Raw genomic sequence first — 16,202 nt, 5'->3', positions numbered from 1 at the left:
CTGGGAACGTCAGATCAGCCAGAGATCCATTTCGCTTTCAAGGATTCATTTTGCTATACAGGGATTTCATCATGAGAGACTGAGGAACACAGCTTGAATAGCAATGAGGGCCTTACGTCCTTTTGTGCACAGCAGGCAAGGCTGTCCTGAACATCAGGGCCTGGGCTGGGGGAGCTGGACCCCTGGAGACTGAGGCCCCTGCCTTCCCCCACCTTGCTCATTCTCACAACTAGTACCCCTTTCCCATTAATTACCTAATTATTGTTTAAATGTCTAAGGCCAGGTGAGCCAACCTCCAATTCAAGCCAAGGAAAGCCTGCAGCCCCCCAGGTGGCCGAGGGAAGCACCTCTGGGGAAAGGCCCTGAGCGGCAGGCAGGATCTGTGAGCTGCGTTCAGCTTCACTCTTCACCACCTGCCTCTCTGGGATCCCAGTTCCATCCTCTGAGGAACCACAGCATTGGGCTGGTCACTGCCCAGTCCCGTCCAGGCTCCCGAGGTCTACTCTAAGTCCAAGTCCAGACTTCTGTAGATCTTCAGTCTGTAAAAGGTTTTCTTCCTTTTCTACCCCAGAGACACAAAACCCTTAGAAGCAGCAAAAGCACAATGAGAAATTGCAGAAAGGAAACTGGGTATCACTTCTGGCTAAGGTTGGAGTTTCTCTTCCCCACCCATGTTCAGGATAAATGACAGGAAAAGGGCACAGGCATGAGGCAGGGGGAGACAAAACCTCCACTGAAAAAAGTAAGGTTGGGGCAAGTGGCTTAATTGCATGGGGTCCCTAAAATTTTACCTCTGAATCAGACACCTGTGCCTACCCAGATCTCAAAGAGGACCCAGAAGGGACTGATCCCAACATGCCCAGTTCCTTCTCCCAGGCTCACCAGTTCAGTAAATGCTGCCACCTTCCTTGGGGAGGCGTGAATAAGGGGAAGAGTGTGTGGCAGAAAGAAACCAAGGGTGTCGTCCTAGTCAAGGTCCCTCCACAAAGAAACATAAGGAGTAGGGGGAAAATGTCCCCCCTATAAGAGATAGTGATAATAATAATGAATAATATATATTGAAGGCTGAAAGTGACTGACTCTAAAAGTGTATTGTTTTGTTTCCTGAAGACAATCTCATGAGGTAGGTAGTGGAGAAACTGAGGCATGAAAAATGTCACTGGCCCAAAGGTCACACACTAGGTGATATAGTTTGGATATGGGTCCCCACCAGAATCTCATATTGAAATGTAACTCCCAATGTTGAAGGTAGGGCCTGGTGGGAGGAGATTGGGTCATGGGGGCAGATTTCTCATGAATGGTTTAGCGCCATCACCTGTGGTACTGTCCTTGTGATAGTGAGTGAGTTCTCATGAGATCTGGTTATTTAAATGTGTATGGCACCTCCCCTCGCTTCCCTTGCTCTGCTTTCACAATGTGATGTGCCTACCCCACCTTTGCCTTCTGTCATGATTGGAAGCTTCCTGAGGCCCCCCAGAAGCAGAAGCTGCCATGCTTCCTGTACAACCTGCAGAACCATGAGCCAACCAAACCTCTTTTCTCATATATTACCCAGTCCCAGGTATTTCTTTATAGCAATGCCACAATGAACTAACACACCTGTCAGGCAGTGAGACTGCACAGCTCTCTTTCCCAACTCTTCACTCTAGACCAGTTCTCTCCCGACAGCTGTGGGACCTGGCGCAAGGCCCTTGACCTCACCATGTCTTGGGTCTCTCACCTGCAAAGAGTCATGGCAGTCCCCAGAGCATGGGGTTTGGTGAAGATCATGCCCCGGATGTACTTCTATTTTGAACTTACTCAGTTTGGAGAGGCCGGATAATGTAGTGGGAACGGCATAATGTGGTGGAACCAGGAGTTTCAAATTATTTCCCCTTAAAAAGGATCATAATAGGCCGGGCACGGTGACTCATGCCTGTAATCCCAGCACTTTGCTGGGCCGAGGCGGGCAGATCACCTAAAGTTGGGAGTTTGAGACCAGCCTGGCCAACATGGAGAAACCCCATCTCTACTAAAAATATAAAAAATTACCCAGGCATGGTGGCGCACGCCTGTAATCCCAGCTACTCAGGAGGCTGAGGCAGGAGAATCGCTTGAACCTGGAAGGCAAAGGCTGCAGTGAGCTGAAATTGTGCCATTGCACTCCAGCCTGGGCAACAAGAGCAAAACTCCGCCTCAAGAAAAAAAAGAAGATCATAATATCTACATCATGCAGACAGACCAACATCCGTGGTGTAGACCTACATCTACGGCACAGGAGTCTTATGAGTTAAAGCTGCACAATGCCTAATAGCTGTTGTTTTGTTGCTGCTGCTGTCATAATCGCTTTGGGGTCTCCTGCTCTCCTTCCCCCACTAGATGCTGGTTTTTGTCTCCCAGAACCATCGCAATGTCTGGCATACAACAGCCACTTGGTGAGTATGAGGTGGGGTGGATACGTGTTATTTCTTCCTCCCGCCCACCTTCCCACACCGCCCAGGTGAGTTCTCCAGGCCTTGTTAGCGTCTTGAATGTCCCTGTTAGTGTCCTGTTAGCATCCTGAATTTCCACTTAGAAGAGCACTCATCACTCTTGAAATAGATTGTTGAATTCTTTGCTTTCCCTACTAGATTATCAACACCATTAGTGGAGGGCTGAGACTGCCTCATTCACCATTTACACCCACCCGTGGTACAATGGCGGGAATGTGGAAGTCACTCAATGGATGTCTATAAGATGGATGAACGAGAAAATGCATTGAGTGAGTGGGTGGATGATTTCACAGAGCTGCTGAGTCCCAAACCAAATACAGGATCAAACCTTGACCCTGTGAAATTCCAGATGTGACCAACAGAGGGTGCTCTGCTCTGAGGTTCGTAAAGATAATGCGATTTCTGTCCTTAAAGCTTGAAAATCAACTAAGTGACCGATGCTATCCAGCACGTGGCTTCAGGTAATGCCCTATTTAATGGCCTCAGTTGAAGCTGCCCACTCTCCACAGCTGAGCTCCCAGCCAAGCTGGGGCAGTAAGACAGCCCTGTTAGGGCTAAAAAGCCTTTTCTATATTTCGAAGATGTAGGTAAAATCCCAGTAAGGCATTCAATGGCGTAACTTTATTGGCAGAGTCAGCATGTTTTTAAGTCAGGCATTAAAGGTTTTGGGACTCACACTGGCCTGGAAATCCTGATTCTGTGCTTACCTGTATAAAACCTTGAACAAGGGGCTTTCCTCATTCATTCACCCACTCATTTCATTTATTGGACAAACTTTTTCTGAGTGTGAAATATGCCAAAAGCACAGGAATGTCTGAGTTGAAAAGTCAAGTCCTTGTCCTTAGACAGTGCAGAGTTTAAAGGGGCAAGATAGGCATGAAACAGACATTTCGACACCAGAGCCATCATGCGGACTGTGTCGAATGGCACAGGGGCACAGAGAAGGAGCACTCAATTCATCCCAGGAGATGTGGTCAGGAAATACCTCTAGAAAGAGGCGGCCTTCAAGCTTTGTCTGAAAGGATGGGTGAATGAACAGGTGCAGGGATGGAGTTCCTGGCAGGAGGACCAGCAAGAGCAAACACAAGGAGGCTTGGAGGTATGTGTCTTGCTTGAAGAAGTGTACTAAGGGCAGTTAGTGTGCAAAGTATTCATGCAGGGACCAGATAAGGGTCTTTTGTACTAACAGCAGAGGCCCTACTTCATCCAGATGGCAAGAGAGAGCTTTTGAAGGGATTTTAAACAGGGAGGTGACAGGGCCAGTGTTGTATTTTGAAAGATCACTCTGTTGACCAAGCAGGCAGTTGGGGTGGGAGGTGGCTGGTGGGAGGAGGCCTCTCTGAGCTCAGTTTTCTCACCTGAGATGTATGAGAACGGAAGAAGATGGCCTAGAAATTTCCTTTGGTTCAATGTCCTATTTTTTCTACACACACAGATATAGACAGTTTAGTCCTTCAGCATGAACAGAGGTTATCAGAAACACATCACAACTGGGGCGGGGGGAAAGGTTTCCAGCAAGCTGGGGTCTAAAAATACCATGATCTAACTGGGTCTGCCTGTCACCCACTTCTTCAGTGGGTCTGACGGGGTGTTGAGAAGCTGTTGTCTGTATCTGTCTGCAGCCCTAGTTAAGAAAAGCCTCCAGCAAGCAATTAAGAAGAGAAGATGCCACTCACCTTGTTGGATGGGTGTCCTTCTGAGGCACTCTGCAGTTAACAAGGTGTCTAACAAAGTGTCCGAGGGCAGAACTCAAAATCAGACACTTTCCTGGATTTGTCCCTGACCTTCAGAAAACGGGACCACTATGGCCTTTGTGGAACCTACATTCTCCTGGTAATGCCAAGGAAAGAACCCAGAAAGAAATGCTCTCTGTTCCTCATCCCAGGAGCCCCATGCTCAGGAGGGTTCAGTTTTGCTCATGAGGCAAAGGCCGAGGAGACAGGGAGATTTATGAGAAGGGGACACAGTCCTTCATAGGCAAGTTCACCAGATACAGACGGCAGAAAAAGTGTTCCTGGAAGAGGAAACAGCTTAGATAATGACCTTGAGTCAGGAATCGTAGTAACCTAATGCAATTGTGTTGGAACAGGTCTTGAGCGTTGCTTTTTCAGTAATTGGCGACATCTCTAATGTCAAAGAGGACAGCTTGGGTCTCGATGGTATATTGATAAGACTGGCAGGACTGGTATCAACGAGAGATTCCCTAGTCCTTGCAATACTGTAAACATTCAGCTGTAGAATCCCCTGGGCCTGGCAGTGGTTATTTATATGTGCACATTGATTTTAAAAACTTATAAGGGTATATGCAGTTTGATACTATGTATGTGCATTTAAAAATATATAAGACAGTGCTGTAAATTGTTTAGGTATTTATCCTTAAATCATGAAAGTCTGGGCAGGAAGACTCTATGACAACTTCAATACAGAGGTAACCTCTGGGAAGAGGGAGGCAAAGGTTTTACAATATCTGCAACATTTTTCTACAAAGAGAATATGCTATTGAATTACTTTTCTGTGTGTGTTTTAAGTGTTTCATAATTGGGTATTAACATATAAAAATGGAAATCACTGCCAGCAATAATAAAACTGGGGCTCTTTTCTGGAATCCATTCATTCGGTGCTGGTTCATCAGGGCTCTGCCTCCTGCAGGCCCCACTCTTCAATCTGCCTCTCCCTGACCCAGACCTGCTCTCTTTCACCCAGACCGGGTGGCACCTTAGAATCAAGTTGCTTTCTCCAGACCCCTGACCCATCACCGCCATGGGCCTTCCTGAGTCTGATTGGTGCTGCAGAGATGGGATCTGAGGCCTACATTGCCTCTGGGTTCACTCTGCCACCTCCTACCCAATCCTGGCCCAGACCCTACTGTGGCCTTCTATCTGATTGCGGTTCCAGAAGTGGAGGAGGAGAAGCTGCCCCTCCCTGGTGTAGGATCACCTACCCACCACGGGCTCAGGTCAGTCCTCCGTGCCTCTCAGCCCTGCCTATTTGGTCACCATCCCCAGTGGAAACCCCTCCAGGCACCCAGTTTTTTCTACCACCTCATGTTGCTCCATGACCCAAATTTCCTCTGCTCTCCTACCTGCCCCCTACCCCACTGTGCATTCCAGAATCCCAGCTGTAGAGCAGGAATGCCCTTTGTATTAGTCTGCTCTCACGCTGCTAACAAAGACGTACCCAAAACCCGGTAATTTCTAAGGATAAAGAGGTTTAATGGACTCACAGTTCCACATGGCTGGGGAGGCCTCACAATCATGGTGGAAGGTGAAAGGCACGGCTTACAAGGTGGCAGACAAGAGAGAGTGAGAGAAAGCAGAAACCCATTATAAAACCATCAGATCTCATGAGACTCATTTACTACCATGAGAACAGTATGGGGGAAAATGCTCCCACGATTCAATGATCTCCACTGGGTCCCTCCCACAACATGTGGGAATTGTGGGAGCTACAATTCAAGATGAGATTTGTGGGGGACGCAGCCAAACCATATCACCCCTCTATTCTGAACCTCTCATTCAGCTCCCTTCATCCTCCCTGCTGAGGCTCTGCTGTCCCCTGAGGGTGCCACTTCCTGACAGGCTTGTTCTCACAGGAGGGGCAGACACAGGCTGAAATTCCTCCTAATCCCCACTGCTCCTCCTAGACCATTATTTCTTCAACTTCACATACAAAGCCCATTCTTTCAGGATCACATCCTCAGGCCAGATGGTCCTATGCTGTTCCTTCCTGCCGTTGTCTCCAAAACCCTGAACATTCCTCTTTATCTGCAGAGCACTCTGGCACCTGAAAGCTGCACCATGAATGCCTTTGAGTATTACAGGCTGCAAACTCACCACTGGCTGAATCAGCCCGCACACATTATTTATTTGTTTATAAATAGGAATGTGTATTAGCCAGCTCAGGCTGCCATAACAAAATAGTCCAGATTGAGTGGCTTAAGCAAGAGATTTATTTTCTCATAGTCCAGGAGACTGGAAGTCTGAGGCCACGGTGACAGTAGGATTGGTTTCTGCTGAGGGTGCTCTTTCTAGCTTGCAGATGACCATCTTCTTGCTGTGTCCTCACATGGCCTTTTCTCTGTGTGCATGCAAGGGACGCAGGAATAGGAGAGGGAGAGAAAGAGAGAGAGAATAAATGAGCTCTGTCTCTTCTTACAAAGACACTAATACTATTAGATTAGGGCCCCCAACCCATGACCTCATTTAACCTTAATTACTTCCTTAGAGGCTCTGTTTCCAAACAGAGACACACTGGGCGCCAGGGCTTTGTCTTGTGAATTTTGGGGGGATGCAAGCTGATATGGTTTGGCTCTGCATCCACACCCAAATCTCATCTCAAACTGTAATCCCCACAATCCCCAAGTGTTGAGGGAGGGACCTGGTGGGAAGTGATTGGATCATGGGGGTAGTTTCCCCCATGCTATTCTCATGATAGTGAGTTCTCATGAGATCTGATGGTTTTATTAGGGATTCTTCCCCCTTCACTCCCTGTCTCTTTCCTGCTGCCTTGTGAAGGAGATACTTGCTTCTCCTTCACCTGCCTCCATGATTGTAAGTTTCCTGAGGGCTCCCCAGCCATGTGCAACTGTGAGTCAATTAAACCTCCTTTCTTTATAAGTTACCCAGTCTCGGAGAAGTTTTTTATTGCAGTATAAAAACAGACTAATACACAAGCATTCATTCTGTAAAATAAGGTGGATGTCTTTGAGCATGCATGCCCTCTTGTTTGCTACCAACCCTACCATTCCCTATTTCTTTCTCCCTTCCTGTTGCAATCTCTTGCATGTCTACCATGCTGAATGATCTTCACTCTCCTCTAACTCAGCAGCCAAGTTCAGACGCATCCTGAGCCACGTTGTCACCCGGGACCTTTGCATCCCTGAAGCCAGTCCACAACCTTCTGGTTACAGTTTCGTAACTTTCTATCCTGCTGAACTGGGTCCACTGGATCAGGTACAAAACCACACTTCTATATCTTGGGACAGTTTTTGAACCAGGAGCTCTGTTCCCCAGAGGCTCTGCCACACCTGAGGAAGACAACGCATCCAGCTCACACCTCAGAAGAGAGCACGGAAAGAACTGTAGTTAGAAAATGGATACAGTCAGGGGCAAGTAACTTAGCTTTCTGGGCCTTAATGTCCCCATCTGTAAATGGGAAAATACCAATTCCTTCTTCCTAAGGTTTTTGTGTAAATTAAACTTCATGTCCCTGGAAACACTTTGTAAACAGCAATCATGGAGCACAGGGAGTCAGTGGTCACCTGAGAAGCACATGTTCCCCTAATTGATACTGGAGACACCATCTCCTTATATGGACGTATTAGTCAGAGCTCTCCAGAGAAACAGAATAACAGGATATATGTGTGTGTAAATATTATGAGGAATCAATTCACATGCTTCCAGAAGCTTAGAAGTCCCAAGATCTACAGTTGGTAAGCTGGAGAATCAAGAGAACTGATGGTGTCATTCCAGGCTGGAGACAGGCAGGTGCAAAACCCAGGAAGAGCTGAGTTCCAGTTCAAGTCAGAAAGGCAAAAAAGACCAGGGTCCCAATCCAAGCACTCAGGCAGGAGGAGTTTCCTCCTACTCAGACTTTTTGATCTTTTAAGGTCATCAGTTGATTGGATGAGGTCCCCCATCTACTTTACTAAGTCTACTGATTCAAATGTTATCCAGAAACATCCTTCCAGATGCACCCAGGATAATATTTGACCAAAGGTCTGGGCACCCTGTGGCCCAATCAAGTTGACACGTAAAATTAATTATGTGAACACAGATTTTTCAAGGTCAGGAATTTCCTCTCCTTTTGTACACACAGTTGCAGTTGAGAACCCTAGTGATTTAAACAGCCCTGCAGGGTGCTTTGCTGATAGCCTTGGACTTTATCTATGTCCAAGGATGACAGAATGAATGGATCCGAGACAGTAAAAGCAAGAATGTTTTGGAAGAGTGGAAAGTTTCATAGACACACTAGTAGGTGTTGGTATCATGGTTCAAATCAGTGCAGCTTAATCATTATTTTCTGAGAACCAATCACAGGCAAGACCATGGGCCTGGCCCACTAGAAGCCCAGCAGGCGAGAGATGAAGGTTTTGGGATCCCTGAAGCATCCCAGTTCCATGTGCAGCATGAGTCTGCCTAAAAGCATGTTGACAGTGTGAACTTGGGCCTCTCCCTGGGCCTCAGTGTCCTCAACTGAACAAGCAGGTTCTGAACAAGGTGAGGATGTGCAGAATCATCATAAACTAAAGCCCTGAGACATGGCAGGCAAGTTCCTTATTACATCTCTGAGCCTCGGTTTCCTGGTGGGTAAATGCAATGGTCATCGGTGCCCTCCTAATTAGTGTGAGTGTTCATGAGACAGTGTCAGATGATGCTTACCATGCATGACGGGTGGCCAGGGGAATGTCACAGGTGCCATTTATTCATGAGTTTGGACATTGATTAGACATGTACTTACTGAGGACCTGCTACGAGCAAGGGCTGTGCCAGGGGCTGGAGAAACAACAGCAAATCAATGAGAAGGCAAGGTCCCTTCCCTGAGGGGGACAAAGAAGAATCAGCTCAGTCGATACTGAGCAGCCATCCCATGTGATTACTCATAGGCAGGTAAGACAACGCTGTGGGGCCCAAAGGCAGTTATCAAACCTAGACTGAGGCTGCATCACAAGAAAGGTTTCCCAGGAGAAATGGACCTGGACCTGAATTTCAATAATGAGTTAAAGTTTAGGACCTAAAGACAACATAGTTAACTACCCGTCTTGTTTTTTTCCACTTGTGCTGAGATAATTAAGACTTCCTTTCCTGGGGCCGTCTAATGTTAGACACTTTCAATCAACATACCTGAGAAAAAACCTCAGGATGCACTCAGGCTCACAGCAACGTCTAACTGTGTCCAGCTTTAACCTACACTTGTGTAGAACTCTGTGGTCACGTGGAGAATGAAGAAGTAGGGAGCCAAGAGAAAAGCTTCTTGTATCACGTATCAAAATACATTCCAGCTGGATGACAGAGGTTAGGTAAGTGTGAGAAAATCCGTACACCACCAGAACTAGACTTGAATATCTATCAAACATCTGGAGGGAGAAAAGGCTTGCTAAGCATAGCAGCACTGGAAACAAGCCCAAGGGAAAACAATGGGCAGAAGGGACATCAGCAAATTTTGACTTGTCAAGTTTATTCACATATTCTTCACTCATTCGACGTTTAGTTATTGAGTACCTACTACGTGCAGGATGCAGAGCTATCAGCATTACTGAAACAGAAATGAAAGACAGCCAGGGTCTTTTAGTCAGCTGGTCCTCTGGCCAAGTAGAGTGTGGTGTAGAAAACTTTCAGCAGCTTTGCAGTGTGCTAGAGTCATCCCCTTAGCATCAGAAAGACTCAGAGAGGCATCCAATCTTGCAGAGCCAAGAGCCTCAGTCATTAGAGTCTCTCATTAATTTGGGATAACACACCCTCCTTGGGGACATTCGTCTGAGGAGAAGGCAGTGTCGGTGGCAGGATGTGGAGGCCACACATCCGGATGCTGGCCTTGCCTTGGCTCCTTTCCCACCGTGGTCTCGAGTGAGTCACTGGACCTGCAGCTCCCACTGTCAGACCTACACAAGGGGTTAGCAGAGGAGGGTTCAGGTCCTCCTAGGTGCGAAAGCATCTGTCAAACTGACATGTTGGACAGACAAGAAGCACATTCATTACGTAGGACACCAGAGCTTCTCTGAAAGCAGGTTATTTATTTCAATTAGCACCCCAGAATCTTCCAATCCCTCCTGTTTGGGCTGCAGCATTCCAGGGGAGGGATGGGTTTCTCCTTGCAGTCTGGTGCTTGGAGAAGCACTGCCCCACGTGGTAGTGATACCACGCTCCTTTCAGCAGTTACAGAAGTCTAATGACCTGATGGCTAATTTTGTTCTGATTCATATATTGCTTAATTAGGATTTTTACCCTGTAACAGATGGCTGTCTTCATTAAATCATGATCCATTTGCTCTGACTGGAAGCAGCTGGTTTGGGGGTAGATGGCAGTTTATTTTCTCCGTGTCAAAATGAGCCACGAGGAAAGGAATTCAGATGAAAATAATGCAGTTTGTTCCAGTTAGTTTTATCCGTAAAATTAGAAGTTTTGTTTGTTTTGGTTTTTGTATTCCCTTGAGTCTGTTAGAGGTCTGCACTATGATCTTTATAAAAATCCCCTACCTTAAGTAGGGAGTTAAGCAGGAACCTGGATAACCCCCTGAGAAATCCCTAGAGGCTTTCCTTGCAGCTACCGTTCTGGTTCCCACGGCTGGGTCTGCAGCTGCAGAGCCAGGCAGCGCCAGGCAGACCAGTCATATCACACTAAGAAGCAAATCTATGCTCTTGGAAAGCAAATAGTTCTTGTTTTTATTTTGCATTTCTTTGTTTTGTTTTACAGATGGGAGAGTAAGCGTCAGCGAGGGAAGCTCGCTTGCCCAAGAGCACCAAGTGGTTTTGGTCAGCGGGAGCTCCACAGCCGAGGTCATCCCTACTCAGCAGGGGCCCCGGTCCAGCAGCGTTGCTATCGCCCAGACACCTGTGAGAGATGTGGCATTTACTCTCAACCCCCACAACCTGTTGAACCAGACTCTGCCTTTTGTCTAGATCCTTGGGTGATTTGTGTGTTGGTAAATTTTAAGTAACCCAGACAACTCCAATCGTATCCAAGGCAGGGTGCTGACTTGAATATGACTTTCTTGGAAGTTGTCATTTATGTAGTGCATATGAGGGACCAAGAATCTTGCAGCTTTTGCAAGGTGCTTCATGTATTGTATTTCATTTAATCCTCAGGAAAGTATTGAATGCAAAGCAGATACTTTATTCCCGTTTTGCTGGTGGAGAAATCAAGGCCCTGAGAGATTGAATGGACTTATCCAAAGCCCCAGCTGGTAGATTAGATTTAAACCCAGGTCTGTCTAAAGGCCAAGCCAGTGCTTTCAATGCTAAGCCAGTTGCTATCGTTTGAATGTTTGTGTCCCTTCCAAATTCATGCTGAAACAATCTCTAATGCAATAATATTGAAAAGTGAGGCCTTGTAGTCCCAGCTACTTGGGAGGCTGAGGCAGGAGAATGGCGTGAACCCGGGAGGCGGAGCTTGCAGTGAGCCGAGATGGCGCCACTGCACTCCAGCCTGGGTGACTGAGCAAGACTCCGTCTCAAAAAAAAAAAAAAAAAAAAAAAAAAAAAGTGAGGCCTTTAAGAGGTGATTGGGCCACGACAGCTCCACTCTTATCAATGGGACTGGTGCCTGTATAAAAAGAACTCCCTGTGCTAGCGTGAGGGAAGCAGCCCTTTTTCACCCTTCCCGCCATGTGAAGATGCGGTAAGAGCCGCCATCTTGGAAGCAAAGAGAGAGCCTTCACCAGACGCTGAATCTGCTGGTGCCTTGACCTTGGACTTCGCAACCTCTGGAACTGTGAGAAATGAAATTCAGCTCTCTATATAAATAACCTAGTCTAAAGTATTTTTGTTGTAGCTGGAGGAACAGAGACACAAACATTATCACTAAGCACCAATGACTTGTCAACCATTGTGAGAGCTAAAGAAGTCTTCAGCATCATTCTAAATGTATTACATTCATCCCTGCTCTCTGAAACGCAATAGTTTGAAAGTGTCACTTTTTCAAAATCATAAACTTCAAAATGAATATGTATTATTTTAGAATACAAGGAGACACATAGATTCTGAGAAAGAGTACAGAACCGTTTGTCTCTCCACTGAATGAACCCAGTCAGTGGAATTTTTAAAGTAAACTTTTAATTTTAGAATAGCATTAGATATAAAGGAAAAAAATGTGAAGATAGTACAGAGTTCCCATATCCTCCACACCCAGTTTTTCCTATTCTTAGCATCTTACATTAGTATGGTACATTTGTCACAGTTAATGAACCAATAGTGACAACTTATTATTTATTAACATCCATACTTTGTTCAGATTTCCTTAGTTTTTAATCTGTTGTGGGTTTTTTTATTTTCAGTTCCAAGATTCCATCCAGGATGACCCATGGCTTTAGTTGTCACGTCCCCTTAGGGTCCTCTTGGCTGTGATGGTTTCCCTGACTTTCCTTGTTTTTGATGACCTTGACAGTTTTGAGGATTACTCACAGGTTTTTTGTTTTTTGCTTTTTGTTTTTTTTAGATGGAGTTTCGCTCTTGTTGCCCAGGCTGGAGTGCAATGGCACGATCTTGGCTCACCGCAACCTCTGCCTCCCAGGTTCAAGCGATTCTCCTGCCTCAGCCTCCTGAGTAGCTGGGATTACAGGCACGTGCCACCATGCCCAGCTAATTTTTTGTATTTTTAGTAGAGATGGGGTTTCTCCATGTTGGTCAGGCTGGTCTCAAACTCCCAGTCTCAGGTGATCTGCCCACCTTGGCCTCCCAAAGTGCTGGGATTAAACACATGAGCCACCGCACCCAGCCTGCTCTCAGGTATTCTGTAGACTGTCCCTCGACTGGGATTTTTCTGATATTTTTCTCATGATTAGACTGGGGTTATGAGGTTTTGGGAAGATCACAAAGGTCCTCACATCATACCAAGGGAGGCTGCCTGCTGTTCTCACTACGCATCACTCTGGATGCTGATCTTGGCCACTGGGCAATGGTAGTGCTTGTTAGATTTCTCAATTGTAAATTACTCTTTCCTCCCTCCCCCTGTCCATGCTATGCTCTTTGGAAGGAAGTCACTTTGCGTAGCCCACACTTAAGGAGTGGGGAGTTGGAGAGTTATGTTCTACCTTATTTTCTTTTCTTTTCTTTTCTTTTTTTACGAGATGGAGTCTCACTGTGTTGCCCAGGCTGGAGTGCTGTGGCACAATCTCGGCTGACCGCAACCTCCGCCTCCTGGGTTCAAGCAATTCTCTTGCCTCAGCCTCCCAAGTAGCCTCTGACCACCCTATCTAAAAAGGGTCTCTCAGACTAATCCCTGTCTCAACACTTGTCTTCTTTAAAATTGATTTGTTTGTCAATTGATTTTGAATCTCAGAACCTCTCAACCATTAGTCTGTAAACTCAAATGGAACCACGTCTATTTTGTCCAGGGTAATATGTTGTAGCAGTTAAAATGATGGCCTTTGGAATCCAGGTGCCTAGGTTCAGATCCTACCTCTGACACTTACTAGCTGTATGATTTTGGACATTCACTTAACCTCTGCTTGCCACCATGTCCTTATCTGTAAAATGGGTGTGACGATAGACTAATATATAATAAAAGGCTTAGAACAATCCTGAAATATAGTAAATGATTGCAATTCTGTGTTATTATTTTTTCCTAAGTGTTCAGATAGGCAATTTCATTAGCTCTAGTCTTACTGACTGAGAGTCCATGGTGTAACAGAGCTGAACAATTAGCAGGAAGCATGCATTGCAACCACTTCAAACTGCACCTCGGATCAAACTGCTGAACACTGGACACTTGCAGTGAAAGGGCACTTTACAGGCCTCACAGTGGCCGGGATGTGGAAGATCCTGTTTCTGAAAATGACACGATCCCTTAGGAACTCCTGGACATCCAGACTCCTTCAGACCACAGGGGAGTCCGTTCCTCCAAACATGCATAGAGCATTCCTGCCCGCATCCCTCTATTTATGCTGTTCAGCTGAAACAGCTGCCACACCCGTCTCTCCCTTCCATCCTTTCTGGGAACCCTCTTGTGCCTGGCACCTAGTTGGCCACTGGGGATGGGGGATGTGCAATGTCAGGGCGTGTTCCTGCCCTTGCAGGGGCACAAACCTACTGCCTGATTCCTCCCCAGCTGGGAGTCCTACTGGTGCATGGAGCTGGATCCCTAAATAAGCCCCTCCCAGCACGGTCTCTGGCCATTCCTGCCTCATCTACCTGTATTATACCTTGCCTTGTATATCATTATAGTAATAACTTTATTAATACTCATAATGCACAATGCTCAAAATACTCCTTCAATCCCACCAAGTGCTTCCCAGACATCATCTCCTCAGAGCCTCATGTCAACCCTTGAGGCTGGCAGAGATGGGGCTACACATCCTTGTTACAACGTTGGGGCTTACAAGCACCCCTCCAGCACACAGTCAATGCCCAACAAATGCCTGCCAAGTGAACGAGTGAATACACAAACACAGGAAATACTGGCTCAGGGGACTCACCCTCCCTCAGCTGGTAAGCATGTGTCTGGGACATGACTCCCAGGCTTCTCCTCCAAGCCTGTTCCCCTTTGCAGAGAGACGGGGAGGAAGGGCTTCTAGGACAAATGGTCAAGCTACATTTCCACAATGGGAACAATGGAGGGACAATGTCAGTGTCTTGATTCTCTGACTACTTAAATGTTGTTATTTAATAATAACTGTCACCCATTAAAGGGCTTCCGTGTGTTAGGTGGTTTTCCTATCCATCTCATTTTCTCAATAGCCCTGCAAGATAGGTAGCCATATCCCTCCTTGCAGGAATGGATCAGAAGGGAGAGGTAGTGGGGAATGCGCAGCTAGTGAGGATGGAGTATTTGAATCAATATCTGCTTGCTCCAAAGCCTTTGCCATGTATACTGACCTGTCATGTTGAAAACGGGGGCACTCTCTCAGGGTTCTACATTTGAAGCAGCATCCAAGAGGCTCTTAGGGAGGCTGAACACACACACACACGAGACAGGGTGAGAGGAGAGATGGGGGTTGATTAGAGTCATCGGGAGGTGAAAAGAAGATTGTGGTACTGAGATTCCTGTACCCACAGTGCACACACAGAAGCTTCCTTCTTCAGCCCACCATTCAAACCACTCTTCCATATCTCCCTTAGCTCACCTTCCACGGAGCCCTATAATTTCAGTTCTAGAAGACACACAGAAATCAAATCATCAACTTTCCTTCTTTTACAAATAAAATAATTGAAGATCAGAGAAGGCAAAAGGCTTGTTCAAGGGTGAACAGCAACTTGACACCACAGTGGGCAGTAGGATTCATGCTCTCTGACTCCTAAGTCATTCCCCTGGGTGACCTTGACGTACACGGTAACCTGGTTTCCCCTGGTTTTACTTGGGAGTTGCGATGAGGTTTGGCATAATTCATCCCCCGTCTCATTTCTGTGCATGTCCTAGGCTTGCAGAGCATGTCCTCTGAAGATGGAGATCTTCAGCCCTTAGTCACTCAAGGACTCTCCCTTACCCCCACAGTTAGGTTTTAGAAGAAGAATGCGAAGACTTTTTTTCTTGAAATTCACTCTGGATCCTCCTTCTGCATCGCCCTTTGATACTCCCCCAAATCCCAGCCAGAGCAGCAGGGACTTGGCTGCAGAGCCCAGAGTTCCAAATTACAGTTGGATCAGACTCCCTGGTTTATTAGCCCTGGCACCCAGTGTTTGGTGGGGACAGAACCCAAGAAATGATGAATAGTCCCCAATTCATTTCCAGCCTGATGGCAGTGGGGCCATCCACCTTGCCATTAAGAGAGCTCCATGCCTGGCAAGGGAGATGCAGGCAAACAGAGATGAATATTTTTATGATCCAGCTCTGGGTAAATTCATTTCAGGACCTGTTTAGCTCAGGGCAAGCAGGAAGAGATTAAATAAGTTAATGGATGTGATAGCACTTTCTAAACTGTAAAATGGTTGTGAAAGCACTTTCTAACGGTGAAATGTTATGTAAATGTGTGCTGGGATGAGTGTGTGAGCCATTCTGAGAGGGTGTGGGTGCAGTGTGGGCAGCAGCATTCCTCAATGCCACCAACCTCTGCTCAACTATTTCTAGCTATTTCATTAAT

This window comes from Chlorocebus sabaeus, chromosome 24 (genome assembly GCF_047675955.1).
Source record: "Chlorocebus sabaeus isolate Y175 chromosome 24, mChlSab1.0.hap1, whole genome shotgun sequence".
Taxonomy (NCBI): Eukaryota; Metazoa; Chordata; class Mammalia; order Primates; family Cercopithecidae; genus Chlorocebus; species Chlorocebus sabaeus.
The sequence above is the reverse complement of the archived record's forward strand: the minus strand, read 5'-3'. Positions refer to the sequence as shown.